This window comes from Pteropus medius, unplaced genomic scaffold (assembly GCF_902729225.1).
Source record: "Pteropus medius unplaced genomic scaffold, Ma_sr-lr_union100, whole genome shotgun sequence".
In the NCBI taxonomy this organism is placed as follows: Eukaryota; Metazoa; Chordata; class Mammalia; order Chiroptera; family Pteropodidae; genus Pteropus; species Pteropus medius.
The window spans coordinates 5,364,476-5,384,438 of record NW_024352787.1 but is presented as its reverse complement, the minus strand read 5'-3'; the positions used below and the strand labels follow the sequence as shown (position 1 = coordinate 5,384,438).

The 19,963-nt window shown below is 32.6% G+C and overlaps 1 pseudogene; it reads left to right on the top strand.

The window, feature by feature from the left end:
• The first annotated feature begins 1,857 nt into the window (after positions 1-1,857).
• LOC120591867 (uncharacterized) lies at positions 1,858-1,976 on the top strand (annotated as a pseudogene).
• Positions 1,977-19,963: the final 17,987 nt, after the last annotated feature.

The following is a 19,963-nucleotide window of genomic DNA, read 5'->3' as shown; positions in this document are numbered from 1 at the left end:
TCTATCACTAGACTCCATATTCCAAAGTTTTGCTGACCTCTTTATCCATAACAATGTCTGGCATGTGATTAAGTACTCAAGAAATATTTAATAAGTTATTTTATCAATTAGTTTAGGCCAAACTAAAAATTTTGTATTCATCCATTCTGGACAACCAAGGTTTTTGTTCTAGCTCAAGTTATGTATCTGTCACAGGTTGGCTGTGGTTCTGCTCCATGTCTTCTTCATTCTGGGTCCCAAGGTGAAGGAACAGCCCCTTTCTGAGACATTGCTGATTTTGAGAGAGAGCCAGGGTGAGAGGTGGTAGAACTACACAATGGTTCTTAAAGCTTCTTCTTGAAAGTGGCCACTTTCATTCACGATTTATTGGCCCAAGCGAGTCATGCAGGAAATCTATGGGATAGAAAGATAAAATCTTTCCAGAGGGAAGGATAATTATTTTAAATCATAATACAATGTAATATATTCATCCATAATAACCCCAAACTTATTAATTGCTTATTATATATCCAGCATGGTTCTAAGTATTTGACAGAAACTATTTCCATCATAAGAAACTTGAAGCTCCTAGAGATCATATAAATGGTAGAGCCTAGTGATAAAGTAGTTTAATTTGGAGATTAAACATTTGCATCTTCATACTGCTTCCCCATAACAGATTAATGAATAAATATAATTCTCAAGAAAAAAAACCAGAACTACTAACAGCCTGGCTATTTAAGTCATAGTTTTGGTTACTAAATAGATGATAAGTTATTCTTGTTCCATCACACATCTTTGTCTTTGGCAGTGGTTCTCAACCAGGGAAAATTTTGCCCTGCAAGGGACATTTGACAATGTGTGGAGACATTTTGGATTGTCACTACTGGAAAGGGGGGTCTTGCTACTGCTATCTAGTGGGCGGAAGCTGGGGTTGCTGGAAAACATCTTGTGATATACACGACAGCCCCATAACCAAGAAATATCTAGCCCTGAATGTCAATAGTGCTGACATTGAGAAGCCTTGGTCTAGTGTGTGGATAAAATTATATGGATCACCTTTAAACATGAAAAACTTTGTTATCAGAGTAAATAATTATAGAAAGTCATTTTAAACTTTGATTAGAAGCATATTATTAATTTTCACTCCATATCAATTTAGAACAACTCCTAAATTTTTATGTTTATATTTTTCTAAAAAATATCCATGATTGATTTAGAAACAAGTCAAGCTCTATACAAGTTTAGAAGGAAAATGACATTCGACAGGAAGGTGATATTTGGAGGAGAGGCTTTGAGCACCACAGGATGCGATTGCCAGTCAAGGAGCTGGAGAGGCAGAAGCTGTTGGGAGCTCAGTCGGCTCTTGGAACCAAATCACTTTTTGATGCACTCTAGTGACATTTTTCCTCCCCCACATCTCACAAATGTACTTTATATTAATTAGCTAATGGCTCAAGTGATTTAATAATGAAAATTCAAGTAATTAATCAGTACCATTAGTATCCATTCAGCCTTCTCTTGTTGAACAATATCTTAATTTGCACAGAATAGACAGTAGTGTTTTCTTATTATACTAGACTCTTGATTTTTTATACTTGATATATTCTTTTGACTATTTCTAAAATTTTTCGTATTATTATGAAGTTTAAAAGAGTGTTTTCCAAGGTATTTTATGATATATCTAGGCCTTATAAACAACTTTACCGATCAATTTATGTTTTAATTTTTCTTCTATTTGTTTTTCTGAATCATATCAAAGACTTAAGTAGTGTCATCATATAACAACAAAATTAAATAAGTAAAAGTTTTAATATAAATGTGCTTCAAACATTTTTAAATGGTGACGTGAGTTGAAGAATTAAATAATCAATATTGTTTTACAGCCATACCACACTGAACATGCCGGATCTTATCTGATCTTGGAAGCTAAGCAGGGTCGGGCCTGGTTAGTACTTGAATGGGAGACCACCTAGGAATACCAGGTGCTGTAGGCATTTAAAAAAAAAAAAATCAATATTTAATCAATGTTGGTAATCCTTACCTGGCATTTTGTCCATATAAACAGAATTGATTTGTTTATGCAGGTCAACTATATTGAGATTTTGAGGAAATCCTCTAGTACAAGGGTTGTTAAGCTTTTTCTATAAAGGATAGACTTTTAGGCTTTTCAGGCAACTACTCAATTCAGTCATTGTAGCACAAAAAATAGTCACAGACAACATGTAAACAAATGGAGGTTGCTGTGTTCCCGTAAACTAATTTACAACAACAAAGAAAAAATTAGCTGGTCAAAATTGCTCTGTGGGAAATAATATGATGACTTTTGCCCTAGTCAAATTAAAAGAGCACTCAAAATTGCATAGAAGGGAAAACGTTTCTTCTATTGAGATTATACATATACCAACTCTCTAGCCAGTTAATCAAAACTCTCTAGCATCAGACCCAAACTCCATTTTCAGTTTTTTCTATCTCCTATATTCTTCTACATACCTTATACACCAACCTAAATAAAGCATTCTCTGTTCTCTATGACATTTGTTAATTCTGTGGCTGTTATCCCTACCTCCCTTATAATATTTAGCATTCAACCTTAAATTCCAGCTATGTGATGCTTAATGTTGGGGAACGACCCTGTCATTGTTTGTATTTGACCCTGTTAAGAAGTTTTTTGCATCTAACACAGGATATCAAAACTGTAGGATTGTGGGAAAAGCATGAGCTTTAAGGTTAGACACATACAGGTTTGAATGTGTCTAATCTTAAAGCTCATGCTTTTTCCACAATCCTACAGTTTTGCCATTTGTTAGTTTTCTTTTTTCATTTGCAATATTGGATAATTAATACCTGCATAAAAGTATTATGGTTAGAAATAAATTAAATAATTCAATAAGATAGGATACATAGGTACTCAGAGAAATCAGGTATTCCCCAATAACTCTATGGAGTAATAACTATAAAATGAATTGAATAAATAAATAAAGTGTTTTAAGGCAAAGTCACAAGGGAAAATTTTTCTATTCTTATTGAAAATACTTAGGGCGGTATGCTAACAGGAAAAAAAAATGAATCAGGGCAATGAAACAGAAAACTTTTTTTTAGTATAGACCTAAGTACCCAGGAGCATTAAGTTGATAGTAATTGTGACGTATCGAATTTTCAAATACAAAAAGTGGTGTAGAAACTACTACGAATTGGAACAAACAACAAAAAAGTTGTTTCCAATAGCTCAAAGGATTAAAACATAAAAATAGTGAGGCCATAAATAAAACAGGAAACTGTGAGTGAAAGTATTCATGATATTGAAACATGGAAAGGCTTCTTAACTAATCATTAATTAACAGATTGAAAATTTGACCTTATAAAATTAACAATAGAACTTTTAAATGACAAAAATTGAAAAATTAATAACTTGAAATTTTTTTTATGTATCTAACAAGAGGGTAATTTTCTTAATTTATAAAAAGCTTATGAAAATTAATAAGAAAAGATAGACAAGTTAATTTCTTAAAAGAGCAAGTCATTTTTCAAAAAATACAAATGACAATAAATTGCATTCAACGATGTTCAATCTCAGTAACAATACAAGAAATACACATTATAAAAAATATTTTTTCTCCTATTAAATTGTCAAAAATTAAAATACTTTGATTTCCCAGTGCTGACCAGGATGTGGATAAATAGGCTGTCTTATACATGTTTGTTGGAAATAGAAATTGCTTCATTCTTTCTGGAGGACGATTTTACAATATCTATCAAAATGTAAAATATTTATACCTTTTGCCCACTGCTAGAAATTTAATCTATCAATATCCTTATGAAATTTGTCAAATTTTATGCATAAAAATATTCAGTGCAAAAATTTTTATAAGAGCAAAATGCTGAGAACAACCAAAAGCTTGTTTATCAAGAAGGGAAGATCAATACATTACAATATATACATATGATGACACACTCTACCATAATGATAAATAATGAAATATTGTTCTATGTGCTAGTATGAAAAGATCTCTAAGATTTTAGTGTAAAAAAGAAAGATGCAAAAAAATATGTCAATATCCCTTTTGTGAAAGTAAATTCAAAACTAGCTGCATGTATGTGAATAAATGTATATTTTAGTGAGGAGAAGGAATCATAAGAAACTGTTAATAATAGGTATTTTAAGGAGAAGAACCAGTGGTAAGCGTTTGCAATTTTCAGAAAAATATAATTTTTCTAATATTATATAATACTTTAAACTATTTGTCATTACATGTATTTGTCACAGGAGTCAAGAGCGTCAGGATATGGTAGTGTATACTTGGAAGTTGCTAAGAGTAGATTTTAAGTGGTCTAACCACACACACACAAAAGATAATTATGTGAAGTGATGGATATGTTCATGACCTTGACCTTGGTAATCATTCCACAATATACCTGTATATTAAATCATTACCTTGTACACTTTAAATATATACAATTTTATTTGTCAATCATTCCCAATTATTACTCAATAATAATTTTTAAAAAAGGGTAGTACGAATAGAGGCTATTTTATATTTTCTTCTGCATTTTGAAAAAAGAATCAATATTTTAAATATGAATATACACATATATATTTATGTTTTTAAATGTTAAACTATTCTCAAGAAAGTTGTTTCCAGTGAGGGTTTGTATCAGAGTGTGTTAAACATAAGGTACATAGGGAGAGAACAAGATGCTAAAAACCAAGGAAATTATCGTTTAACAGCTTGTGGATAAATATATCTTAGTTTCTTTGTTCCTTTAAGTTTTTCTGTTCTCAACTACTATTTCTTAAAATATTTATGATCTCCTAAATGTATGTTATTGAGAAATTACTATCTCTACACTCTCTTTTCATTTATGTTAGATTTGGCAGGTCTCTGCTGGGAAAATGTCATTCTCTATTCTTTTAATTTGTTTATATTTATTCCATGTTTTCTTCTAGAGACTATTCAAGACATGATTTGAATGTATAAATGGTTAGCGCAATAATTGTAAGGGTAGAAATGACTTGTACAGTGATTTACACAATATATTTTTAACCAATAAATGGATCGGCTAACTTAAAACATCAGGTTGCTACTTTGAATAGAGACAGTCTCAAAAGGTAATTCCTCATAGTGCATTGCAAATCTAACTCCATTTAATACATGTAATCAACAGTGCTTTCAAAATAAGGCCAATTGAATACTTTGCTGTTAGATGTTGAAGAAAATTATAGGACACATGCACCCCTACTCAAACCTTTCCTTAATTCTACAACCATTGTTCTGTCTAGAGTTACCTTCTTTTCCCACTCCCCACATTAGCTTTCCCAAATGGCCATTATATTTCTTAAAACTTGTATGTTAATACTGTGTACTCTTTTCTTTTTGATGAACAAGTTTTCCATCAAGGAAATTTAAAGTGGGTGTGGGGGTGGAATGGGGAGAGTTTAAAGTCTATATGAAATATCATCTTTTTTCCTATTAGGGCATAGAGTTGGAAGTTTTATTATATTTGCTATGCAGGCTTTATATAAATTAGTGTTGGCTTATTATTCATCCAAGAATGTTAAACTTTATGAAGCATGATTATGGTCTCTAACAAAGGTTTTAGTACCAGGATTTTAAAGAAGACTAATTTAAATGGGTCTATTCAAAAGGGTACTTCCACATAAGAAGGGTTCAAAAGTAAATTAAAATAATCAGGCGAGTTACTGAAATTAAACACAAATAGATTACTTCTTGAGATGCTCTTGATATTAGCCCACAGCTCTTTCTTATCTTTAGATGAAAAAAAGGTAAATGAAATAAACTGTGAATGATCTTACAGGATACCGGGCCAGTCTTCACCATGCTTCTCCTCAGTGACTGCAAGTCACAGCCATTTGTGATTCTCAATATCCTACTTCTTGAAAATTTGAGGCTTTCAAGTATGATCTCATCCTTCTTGGTCTACAATAAAATACCTATATGTGACATTTTCTTACTTTTTTTCCTACAGTCTTATGAAGAAGAGTTATTCCTTTTAAGGCTCATCATTCTCAAGTATTGAAGAGGCTTGTTTTATCAAATATTCCATGTTTCTCCACACTTACCTTTATCTTTTGCCTTGATTCTTCTATTTCTGCTTTCTCCTTGATTCTATATTTCTATAAATATACTTATTTCTCTCCTTGTTTAATACATTTAAGAAAAGAAAAGTAACAATTTCTTGCCTTGATCTTCTATTCTTCTAGCAATCAGGGTCTTACCCCTTACCTTAATCGGTAAGCTTGTTAGAAAAGTATATTTTTGTTCCCTGACTGATTCATTACCCACCAGATACTTCTCAATTAATTGCAATCTACTTTCTGCCTTTATCACTCCCAAGGCCTTGATTATGTCAATGTACTCGTAACTCGCCAACACTAGAAACACCTGACAATTTTCATGTTTTTTTTTTTTTTTGACCTCTCTGTAGTATTCAAAGAGGTGGCTTCTCTCTTGTATTTCTTAGTATTTTAGAATGAAGTGTTCATCTATCCTCTGTTGTTAGGTCTCCTGATGCATTCTGGAGCTTGCTTCTCAATCACCTTTACTGGATTTTTCTATTACTACATGCTCTAAAAACGTGGCTCTTGCAAGAGCTCTCTCCTCACCTCTCTTTTTCTTAACTCTCTTTAAGCAAACTTAACTAGGTTTGCAAACTCTGCTACCACTATTAACATCACAATTTTCAAACCTAAATCTTGAACTCTTCCCTCAATTCTGAGGCTTATATATTCAACTGCTTTAATGACATTCTCTGTTGGATGTCTCATAGGCTACTCAAACCCCACGCAATCAAAATTGAACATTGCTTCTCCTTATCTGCTTCAAAAACTGAACATCCTTTCTCCAAATCTGCTTAAAATTGAACATGTCCTCTTAAAATCTAGGTCTTCTTCATATTCTTTCTTTACCTGTCATATGCAGATGTGTACCCATTCTGTCAAGATATTATTTAGCTTATTATTCAACTTCTCTCTATCCTACATGTAGTGACGTGGCGTTTGAGCTGGCAGCTCTGGGGCAGCATCCCAATTCAGTAGTTGAGGTAAGGGCTCTCTTAGCAGCCTAGTTTTGTGATATAGCTCTGGGAATTATTTCTAAAAGCTCGAGTTAGAGCCTGTGTCTTCAGCTTTCCAAATTATCCTATTAGTCCATAATAAATCTCTCAGTTTAGCTAGAACTGATTGTGTTCTCTGCAAATGGATCTCAATCAATACAAACTATCAATGTAATTTTCCTATAAAAATATTTGTTACTCTCCTTCACCTTTTTTGTTGATAGTTTCATTTCTTCTACTTGACTGTGAACTACTTAGGACCATATCTCTCTGTAATAGTATATATAGTAGAATTTAATGAATTCGCAAATAAATGGTATATGCTATACAAAGATAACTTCATAGTAATTGTCCTGTCTACTAAGGGCTATTGAATTAAATAACATTATGTTTAAAATATTAGTGAAAAAAATGCTAAAAATATTTTTGTAATCGAAATTATTTTCCAAAATAACGTTTTTATTTAATAGTTATATCTTATTTCCAAATTTTCTTTGATAAGAAAAGTTCTTTTTTTGTTCTAGAAGTTTTCATGCATGATTTTATTTTCTTTGTGGCACTTGAAAATAGAAATTGAAGTTATGAAGTTATAACCTTAAGATACATTGATGCTGTCAAACTGAAGGCCACGTAATTTATTCTTTGAATTCCTCATGGTTCTTAACATGTCAAGGATGACTAGTCACTTTCATTAAGCATTGTGACCCAGGTATGAAAATCCAAAGATATTGCAAAGCTTGTCAAAACAGCTTAGCTCTTTTAGTATCTCCTGTACCATTTATTTTAAAGTTTAAGAAGCAGAAAACAAAGAGTGATTATTGAATAATGATGTAAATACGGTTAATGATTATGAGTGATAAGTTTTAGATTATATTGCTTATATTAGATTATAATGCTTGTATGAAATAAAGTCAGCTTGGAATAAGAGGTACAAAATTAAATGTTTGTAGGAATGGGGAATGTTATTGAACTACATAAATTGGGCCAGACTGATCTTAATGAGGAGGGAGGACTGAGGAAAATAAATTCGTATTACTGGTCTTAAGGGGTTATCACTACTCAGGAGGAGCAAATTGCCTCCTTGAAAAAGACGGTCCCGGGGTGATCAGGTCTGATTTTTAAAAGAGAAAACAGGAATCTATAATTTGTATGAATTCTCCTAAATTCAAATGCCACCAAATATATAAAATTTACATAAAAAACAAAATTAAACAAAGCTGTGTGAGCCAGTTTCAGCTCACTGGTTACTGGGTGCCAACTCTAGGTTAGAATATATTAAGAAGTAAAAAGTTCATTGACACAGTATGGTTTCCATGCAATATGTTTGCATTAAATTTCTAGGAATAAATATTTATTTTTAACTATACATGTAGCTAATTACATATTTTTACAAAAACAAATTGACTTTGGCCAATAACTTCTGAGTTTTATTTATTTTTAGATCACTATTTAAAAACATATTTAGTGTTTTAGTTAGAATTATTAAATAAATGAAAAATGAATGAATAGCATATGGAGTAAGAAAATGAATATACAATATTATATTAGTTTCAGGTAAACAATAGTTATTCCACATTGATATACCTAACAAAGTTATCATCACACTAAGTCCAATAACCATCTGTCATCATACAAGGTTATTATGATATTATTAACTATAATCCCTATATTATGCATTACATGCCCATGATTTATTTATTTTACAACTGGAAATTTGTACTTCTTATTCCCCTTCACCTTTTTTGCCCTCCCCCACCCTCTTTCCTTCTGGCAACCAATAGTTTGTTCTCTATGTCTATGAGATTGTTTCTATTTTGTATGATTTGTTCATTTGTTTTATTTTTAAGATTTCACATATAAGCGAAATCATACAGTATTTGTTTAAAGCATGGATCTTGAAGTCAGGAACTTTACAAAACCACTGGAAAAGTGAATATCTAAACAAAAAGTTAATCTAATATAGAAAGCAACTAATCACTATAAATTAGTAAAATATAATTAAGCATTACACTTAGATTAGGCAGGTTTTCATTAATATATCAAAGCAAGTCTATTCTTAAGAAAAATAATGTTAAGGGGACATTGAAAATACAAAAGAGGAAAAAATGCACAATGTTTTCTATATATAGGTACATACTTGTAATTTTACTTAGATTTGTTCTATGCATCCATGTGTTATTTTTATATTTATCACCGATATAACAAAAAAAATGACACCAAGTTAATCACTCAAGCTTTGCAGTCAGGCTTCCTAGGCTCAAATGTCAGCTTTACTGCTGTACACTTGATGATGTTACTTGACCTAACCCTCAGTTTCCCCATATCATCAGGCTGTTAGGAAAATGTAATGAGAAAAGCACTTGGTGCAGGGAAAGTCACATCATAAGCACTCAATAAATATTAGCATTATTATTTATCAATCATTTCCTGAAAAATTCTTGATTGGCTGATAAACCACTTCATTTCTTGATTCTCCAACTTTTTCATCTACTGAACAAATATTTTAAGTGCTAGGTATTAGAGCAAGAATGAGAGAAAGATGTAGCTTCTATCTACCCTGGAATTACTCAATTACACTACAGGAAATAGAAATATACACATGCCCAAAATTGCTGAACAATGTGACTTATGTTAAACAATTTTTACAAAATGTTAAGAAACATTTGGAAGGGTCAAAGACGTTTTAATACAGAGGTGTTATTTTTAGCTGAGTGAGTGCTGAGGGATGCGCAGAGGTTTTCCAGTCAGAGGAAAGGAAGGAACCCAGAGTGAAAGAGGAAACTGAGCACTGATTATGTGGCAGGAATGTTGTTTTCTCTCAAGAGTATGCTCAGCACAAGTAGGAAATGGGGAGTAGTTTTGATTCGGTAAATTGTAGGGAGTTCAGACCTGGGTCATCTTGGAAATTACCGTTGTCCATCTGTAGATCAAATTAATTCCCACTCCCCTGCCCCACACAAACACTTTCATAGTTTCTTGTGCACCAATCTCTAAGAATTTTACTTATATTAACTTTTAATCCTTACAGCTCCATGAAATTAGTACTGTTACTATCATCCAAATTTACAGATAAAAACAATAAACACAACTATGTTAAATGACTTTTCCAGTCACACAGATAGTAAATAGCAGGGCTGGATTCTGAGCCAGGTCATCTAACTCCAAGCTCACCCCTACAGTACACTGATTCTCAGAAAGTCTTACTGTCTCTGCAGGTAGTTTTTTCAGTGCAAGCTTGGTGGACTTTAGAGATGTTTATATGTTTGAAGCTGGTCATTTAACGTGTAAGGATATAGGAAAAAGTAATGGTTAGGCTATTAAAACCTTAATTTTTATGGCTTTCATTTTGGTAAAAGTAGTTATTTTCTAGAATTATTTATAATTCTGCATAGTTATATTTTTATGATTGACTTGTTTATTTTGTACTATTTTATGAATATCTTGATATTTTATAAAAGAAGATATAAGATTTCAGAAACCATACCCCAAATTAATTATATTGAAGGCCTTATTGATAAGGTCAATACTATATTTCAATTGTAAAATATAAAATATAATGGGTTTTACAGCGAGCAAAATATCAACACCAGTGTTTTCATAAAATATTAGCAAGTGACGAAAATATCTATTCTTTTCCTTTCTTAAAGTGAAGAACTTCACCACACAAGTTACAGCAAATACCAAAACAATGAGGTCAATTAAGCTTCACACTCTAGGCTCCACTATCTTCTCTTTCAAGAATAACATGCATAATGGATCACTTTAGTCATTTTCTTCTTAATTACTTCAGCTTTTTCTTCTATAGCAATTTACTTAAAACTTTTGCAATCTTAGTAATAATTTCATCTTCTTGCTATTCTCTTCCTATTTCAGACTGCTAGACTTTAAGAGAAAATATTATAAAAGAATGCAGGTAAGTATCACTACAAATTTGTGGACTACAGCTTCTCCTGGAGAGTTTAGATTTTCCTTGGTTCTTAAAGCCATTTCTCATTGAAACTACTTCCTTTCCTTATTTCTTCAAGTCCCACTGCTTCTTCTCTCACTAATGGAATTCTTGACCGAGAAAATAAGGTCATTAGGCAACTCCCAGCCACCTACTACAAATTCTCATGCTTCCACAGCCACACTTGCCTCCATAAGCAAAGCACTGCTCTCTGCCTTAGGTGTCCAGGGTCCATTTTCTCTGATACAAATATGTTCTCTGCTCAACACTCAGGCTCTGTGGTCCACCATCCACTTTGCCTTCCATCTCCACCTGTAACACCTCTTGCACAGTCTCTTTAATAGCCTGACTTTCTTCTCCACAAGAATCATCCAACAGGTGGATGTGAGGCAGATTTTTCTTCCTCTTTTCTGCCTTGCACATTTAGAATCTTTGTTATCATCACATAAAGCTGAATGTGAGAATAAGCTATTCTTTAAGGAAAGATTAGGGCAATGAGAAGAAACTATAAAATAAGAGAAAAAATTATGTGAAATGTGACTTTTTCTCCCATAATTTAAGGGAAAAGTATTTAAGATGTAAAACTTTCTAAAGAAGACTCTAATTCAAATAGAAGCAATAAGATTCTTACAGAAATTAAAAATTTAGAATTGTGATATACTAAGGCTTTGGACCTGAATCTCCTAAATGTCTTTTTCTGTAAGAAAAAGACCTGTTTATACAGTTATACTAAAGGATACCCGGAGCTGCAGCAGTTCTTCTTTGTCTAATGCTTGATTGTACAACTTTTCATTAGTGGTTTATTTTTTTTTTTTTGGTATTTTTTGAGTAAAGCGCCTATTTGGTCAAAACTATTCAGTGAATTTTATTTGCCTGCGTTTTAAAGAAGCCTAACAACTAATGTGTGATATAGACATGTAGAAGAAAATTTAAGGACAAAAAGGAGGCAAGTAGTAAGTACGAGAAAAGATGTTCAACATCATTAGCAATTAGGGAAACAAATTAAACTACAAAGAGATATTACTACAGACCCACTAGAATATCAAATAGATATTGTTACAGACTCACTAGAATATCAAAAGTTAAAAAATTGGACAATAACAAGTGTTAGCGAGGATATGGAATAAATAGAAATCTCATATGTTGCTTGTGAGAGTACAAAATTGCATAGCCACTCTGGAAAACAGTTCTGCAGTTTCTTATAACACTAAACATACACTTAATGTATAACTGAGCAATTCATTTTTTTTCATTTACCCAGGAAAAAATAAAAGCACTTGTTTAATCAATAACTTGCATACTTTTGTTTAAAATAGCCCCAAATTGGAAACAATAGGCAAATGCAATGAACTTCTGATATATGTAACAACATGAATCTCAAAATCATTATGCCAACTGAAAGAAGGCAGAGACAAAGAAATATGTACTGTATGATTTCATTTACTTGTAAGTTTAGAAAAGGCAAACTAATCAACATATTTGATAGTAAATATATGATCATTCTGGGTTAGAAATTGAGGAACTGACTTCTAAAAGGCACAAGGGAACTTTTTTGTGGCAATGGAAATGTTAGATAGCTCATTGTGATGTTGGTTACCTGAGAGTATACATTTGACACACACAAAAATCACTCTGCATACTTTAAATGGGTACATTTTATTGCATGTGAATTATAACTCAATAAAGGAAAAATTAGAAAAAGAAAAAAATGGGAGCAAAATAAAGTTATTTCTTTGGGTTTATCACCTAAGATGTATTCACTGGTTTTATATCATCTGAACATGAAAATTAATTATAAACTTATGTTGTTAATGTCTGTTGTCTTACTACTTGCAACGACACTTAGTAAAATGATTTATATGTAGTAATTACTAAAGAAATATATAAAAATTAGACTATAGAACTTACTTTGTTCAAATCATAACTTATAGAGAAGGATGTTATGTTTCATATTATACAGATAAAACTTTTTATCCAGCTGTTAACCAGAATTTCTTTCTCTTTTTCTTTCTTTCTTTCTTTCTTTCTTTCTTTCTTTCTTTCTTTCTTTCTTTCTTTCTTTCTTTCTTTCTTTCTTTCTTTCTTTCTTTCTTTCTTTCTTTCTTTCTTTCTTTCTTTCTTTCTCTCTCTCTCTCTCTCTCTCTCTTTCTTTCTTTCTTTTTCTTTCTTTCTTTCTTTCTTTCTTTCTTTCTTTCTTTCTCTATTGTTGTTGCTGTTGTTGTTGTTGTTGTTATTGTTCTTGTTGTTGTGAATATTGTTGTTCTAAATACACCAGCTCTGATACTCTGGAAATTCTAAAAGAGAATAAGTCCATCTCTTGCTCTGCATTTGGAAAGACTATTTTTGAAGATTCTATAGATATGTAGGGATCTTAGAAAGCTGTATGAATTGCTAAAAAGTTGTATGAATTGCATTTATTTCTACCCATTGTTTATATTTTATTAATGAGAACTCTATCAAAGATAAAAAAAAGGAAAACATGTCTAGGTTTTTCTATGAACACCCAAATACTACTACTAGAATATGATGACCTAAATGATTCTCTCAAAAACACTCCAAATGAGATTAGAAGCTAATGTTTTTTGAATTGCATATTTTCCAAGATAATTTAAAAAGTCCTCTGTAATTTCTATGCATATTTTTAAGAGATCATTCTTAGATTTTTCTTGGATGAAAATCTACTTTTTCTGAAAGTAAAGTTGCTGAGTAAAACATGTAATATAAGACTATAAATATTCTATTCAGATTTCTTAAAAGATTTAGTTGAAATTTTACCTGCGATGACAGATGAGATAAGAAAGACAGGGCAACATTTTTTACTCTGCCTATATTCTGGACAGACAGGAATTATGTTCTTGTTTTCTACAAAGAATAGAAAATGTCAGGCTTCTTTCATAAATCTTTTTACATTTGCTGTAGAATGAATACCATAGCCAAATTTTGAGTGAGTTAATTTGAGGCTTGAAAGAGTCTATTTCAAAACACGAATGATGGAAAAATGGTATCAGTGGTGTGCTGGTTAATGTTTACTAGCCAGCTTTAAAACAAACAAACAAACAAACAAAACCCTGAAATGTCATTTGCTGATTTCCTTGGTGTAAATAATTTCACCATTTTCAGTTTTAAGTCACCGATGTGATATCAATTGGCTTACAAAATTTTAAAACTCAGTACTGTTTTTTTTTTTTTTTTTTGATAGCCATAGTAAGCTGGCTTTAGCACACCAGTGAATAGAATATGAGATTTATTTTTAAGCCATCAGTTTCAGGCTCAGTAAGACATGATCTAAAGAAAAATTACACTTCATATTTTAAGTACAAGTAGGCAATAAACTTAAGCCTTTTTTTTACCACAAACTGAAAATGTTACACTATTATTCCTTTAATTTAAAATAAAAAAAATATAAATAATCTTAAAAAAATGACACAAAAGATCTATTTTTTTATACTGTGGATATATTGGGCAAGCACCTATGTATTTTGAAACCTACATATAGAAAAATAAATTGTGGAAATTAGGAAATAGTCTTCCTCCATTAAGGTCATTACAGTGGTACAAACAAATTTCTTGGATTAACATCATAATAGTATGTCAAGTGATCATAATATTTTTTATCTATAGACAAGGCCAGAAGTAAAAGGAGTAAAAGCTTTTGCACACATATATTTTCCCAAATATATGCAATTGTTGAGGAGAAAGAAATTTTTCTCTACTCTTATAGGTTCTTCCAGTTGATCTAATAATTAAACCAACATGAGACAAATTAATAAGAAAAAACAGCCATATACATGAGAGCCAGAAATCCACATGTGTGAGAAGTTCAGAGATGGAAAGGTAAAATGAGGTATACCTAGCATCCTGAGCCAGGGAATGAAGTAAGATTCCTTGAAACTTCAGGAGGGAGGAGAGAAATTTGTAGAATGATAAGACCAGATGTTCAGTAATTAGAAGTTTGCCCTGTCCCACAGATAGGTCACAAAAGGTTATCTCTGGTAATAAATCTTATTATGAACAAGGCTCCTAATTTAGATTTTTCTAGGTAGTTAAGGAAGAGACAGAAATTTCTCTTGAGCTTGCAGTGTCTTGATTACCTTTAGCTCAAAATAATCCACATGTCAAAGGAGCACATCTTGGGGAGGCCTGTTTTGAACCATTTCACAATGCATATATAATTTACTATTCATAATACATTTTAACATTCTTATAAAGCAGAATGAAAACATAAAATAGCCATTAGAGGAAAAAGAGTCTAATTACATGAAAAGGGAATTTTCATGAGGTAAGTAAGCTCTATGATCATCCTTTTATACATACATAAACTGAAGTACAGAGAGATTAAATGATCTGCCTAAAGTCACACAGCTAGTAAGCGACAGAGCCAGGACTCAATTCAAAGTCTGTGTGTTTAACCATTAATGTCCACTTAATAAACTCTCCAAACAACATCCTTTTATTATTTATAGTTTAGAACCATCTATGCATTCGTTAATAGGAGAGGCTTGTTCATGTTTCCTCAAGAATTAAAAACAGAAAGTGTATTTTATGGGCAAGTCTCCTTGGGATCAGAAAAAGCCACACATCCAACTTTCAGGGAAGAGACAAGAATTGCTACAGTCGTACCTCATAAGATAGTGTAACACCATTCAGAATTCAATGTAACTGGCTTTCACATGATCATGTTGCCTCCTCTACAGCAAGAGTCCATTGATCTGCACTGTTGTGTTGTGTAATTGATTTGACTTCACTACAGACTTTTTGGTTTCTTCTAAATTCCTTGCTAAAAACTGTAGAAAAAGAAGCTGATTAACAGTCAATGAGCATTGTCCCTGTGTAAGCAGAGCTTTGTCCCAAGGCTTCTTCATAAAAGACACTGGGTTATTAGGAGAGAGAGGAAGGAGGAGAAATAAGGTTTTCAATCTTTGGCAAGTAGGTGGATGTCAGTGTTATTCATCACAATAGAAAATTCAGGATAATGAGAGGATGATGATTTCAGTGTTGGCTCACTTAAGTTTTAGTACCTGCAAAACATATAGGAGGGTCTGTTCATTAGCAAGAAAAATGTAGTGATCCATGGGTGAGAAAAGTCCCCTGGACAGTGACCCATCAGTGTACTCCTCATGCAAGCACTTAGTCTCATTTTCCTCCTGTCTTATTTTATTTTTAATATTGTTTCAATTAAATATTTAAATTAAATCCCTGTGCATTTTGGGTATGCAGTTTTAACTAAAAGTCAGTATACTATGATTTTCTCTTATAAATTTGTTGCTTGAAGGCTGCCTGGCAAATAAAGAAAGGATAAAACAGAAAATGTCTTTGAGGTAAACTCTGCAAAATCATACATGCAATTCCTCTGAGCTCTGCTGCATTGAGAGTTCCTTCAGAGATGGGGAAAAAATATTCCTGTATCCAATACTTCACATTCCCTAAACTATACTCTTTTGAAGCATTCATTAACATTTGCATCCTTAGTGTATACTGTTTTATGGCCTCACTGTATGTGACATTAAACATTGTTAAAAAGGGTAATTAGAATAAAAATAGGAAGTTTCATATATCTTTTAAAATCCATCAGATGTAGTCTGTCCTTGAAAAAACAAACAAAAAAGGGCACAGTAAAAAGTTAGCTTTTCTCCCTTCTAAAATACATAGAATAAGAGGGATCGATGTCTCTAGGTTGCTTTCAAAGATACAACAAATAATTTTATAACAAAATGTTAAAAAGAAAATTTTGGTGCTTTCTAAAATTCTTAAGAAAATGAAATGATGTTTTTAAAGTCACAACTAACTTAGAAATACAGTAGAAGAGTAAAGAAAAACAAAATACACATAAATGTGTCTTTGAAGGAAACAGAGTCAAGCAGAAAAAAATTATTGCTAAGATTAGTGGAAAATTAGAAAAGAAATCATAGATGTTCAATATAAATATAAAACATCTATATGACATGGTACACAAACATTATCAGATGTTTTCAAAAGGTAGTTAATAATTGAAAAATACTCATAACAGTAAGAAAAAAAATTCGATGCCCAACTCTATAGAATGAATGGTTTAAAATCATAAGATCAATTATTTAGTAACAATGTCTCAATATACATTTTCTCCAGAACCATTAACTGGAAATCAAATAATAATAATAATAATATATTAAAATTATTTTTAAAAGATCAGTTAGTTTTTTATGTGGTTTCTAGTAAAGTTTCCTGTCAAGTAAACTAAATGCTGACCACCATAAGAATTCCACAGAAATGCTGATAATAAAATGCAAATGCGTTAGAATGGTTATTATTTGTGACTCAGTATTAAGTGAATCTTCTGCTTAAGCATAGGGAGATGGAAATTTAATTAAAAAGATTATTCTTGTTTCATTCAGGGAAAATGTATGTTTTAGCTTTAGGTTTAGGGAGAACTGAAGTCTTGTGCATATTTTTGTTTTGATTTCCACTGTGCTCTCTAAACAATCTCCATTAAAAATTAGTTTACAGTTAAAAGGATGTACTATTTATAAACGGCTTTTTATAAAATACGTAAGAAATGTTGTTGTAGCCCTCGGCCCCTGATAGACACACGGACTACCAGAAACCAGTGAGTTATAGGAAACGTACTCTTTATTCAGCCAGCTGGGTCTGCCAGGAGTACGCAGACCCCAAATTCAGCAGCCCCGAAATGTAGAGGTATAGGGTTTTTAAGCCCTAAACCCCATTCCTCATTCTGTCTGAACACAAAAGTCTATTTCTTTTCTATTTACTAACTGTCAACCCACAGGTAGTTGTGCAAGTGGGAGTACAGAAGCAGAAAGCTTATTGTTAGAATGTTATGTTCCCATGAGTGATAACCTATGTTCCCATGGGCGATAGCCAAGCAGTAATTTTCCAGCCAGCACAATATCAAAATAAAAAATAAATTAAAAACATTAAAAATTACATTAAAAACTAAATATGCTTCTGATAAATAGATTAGTCATTGTGAGAATTCCTAAATCGGTTCAAATATTGATATGCTAGGGCCGTTTTATGAATTCACTAAGGTACTTGAGATTGAAAGCCATGATTTCCATTAGGAATAAATTTACATTCTGCTTCAGGGGAAACAAGATGTCTTTCACTCCTTCATCATTCAGTGTTAAGTACTTAGTCACAACTTTAGCCTCAAGCCTGTATGGGGATTAGCAAACAGGCACCGGAAAAGATTGACAATGCTAAATTGAAAGATTTGACAAAGTCCCAACTTAATAAACAGGGACGTTTTTCTCACTAGATTTAAATTTGTAACCAGGACCACATATTTATATAAAAACCACTTTGAAAGTTGAAGGATAAAAAAAGAATTTAAACTTCAATATACATATGAAAGAAACTCTTGAGCATGCTTGCTTAATGCATGCTAGTTAGTAATAGAAATCTTGGTTGGTCTCAGTGAAGAAAATTTGCAAAGATCTTTGCAAAAGGCTTCCTTTTATGAATCCAGATGGAGCCTAGTCATTTGGTTGATGATCAGAAGATACACCTCCTTGTACCATGTCCTTGGTACCACTGAATATCACTGTCTTCAGGGTGTGCCTTGCCAATATTCACAGGAACTTTGTTACTCAAAGTGTGGACCAAAGACCAATAGTACGAACATCATGAGAAAGTTTGTTAAAAATGCAAAATCTCAGGACCTGATCTGTGCTGGCTGGAAAATTACTGTTTGGCTATCGCCCATGGGAACATAACTCTCTAACAATAATCTTTCTACTTCTGTACCCCCCGCTTGCACAACCGACCTGTGGGTTGACAGTTAGTAAAAAGAAGAAAAATAGACTTGTGTGTTCAAACAGGATGAAGAATAGGAGTTTAGGGCTTAAAAACTCTGTACCTCTACATTTCAGGGCTGCTTAATTTGGGGTCTGCGTAACCCGGCAGACCTAGCTGGCTGAATAAAGAATATGTTTCCTATAACTCATTGATTTCTGGTGGTCTGTATGTGTATGGCGGGGCTGGCTACAAGAGATCAAGACCTTTTGGATAAGAATCTACATTTTAACAAGATCCCTAGGTGATTTATTTGCACATAAAACACTGCTCTAAACTTTTGAGCGTCTTGCAGGTGGAGATGCTCACCTTTCTTAAACACCCTGTCCTTCACAGGCTCTATCTCTTAAATCACAACTATTTCCTAAATACTACTTCACTCTCCCACTAAAATTACTGAGTTTCAGTTTCCCTGCTGTCTTTTAAACTCTCCTTCTAAGTTGTGCTGACTTAAGTTTCTTCTATTAGGGAATAGGAGGAATAATATTAGTATACATTGGAAGGGGAAGAAGTGACCCCGGGTTTCTCTAACTCTCAAGTTACCATTAATTTTTCTCCCAAGTACTGTTACCATACTCAAGAAGTTCATTGCGCCTGCACGGGTCAAAGCCAAAAGAGACACAGACCAGAGTTTGCAGCAAAAAAAGTAGAGGTTTATTTTAAAAAATGGCACCAAGCCCAGAGACACAGGTGAGCTAGAGCTCAAAGACCTGTTTCTTTGATGGCCACTGGGGAATAAGTTATGTAGGGGAAAACTCATTAGTCATGGTAGCTAAGGGAGTCGGAGTTGTGGGTTCTACTGATGGTGGGGCTAAGGTATGAGGCAGTTGATCATTACATCAGGTCCTGATGTCAGTCATGGCATCATTCTGTCTGGTTTCAAGGGGAAGTTGGGTGTGGAGTTACAAGATTTTATTTTTAGTTTGACTGAAACTCTGTTCTGTGGTCAACAGAACTGAGGTTTTGTTTGATGTTGACCTAAAGGTTTGATGATTAAGGGAGTGGTTGAGCAGTATGAAGTAGGATAAGAAAATAAACATGTGAGCCCAAAGCTTATTTGACTCAAGGAGAAAAGGAAGAGAAAAAGTCATTTTAAAGAAGTAAAGATTTGCACAATTACAGCACCTGTAATTGCAGATATATCTTGGACTTTGAAAATGATTTTTCTGCTGA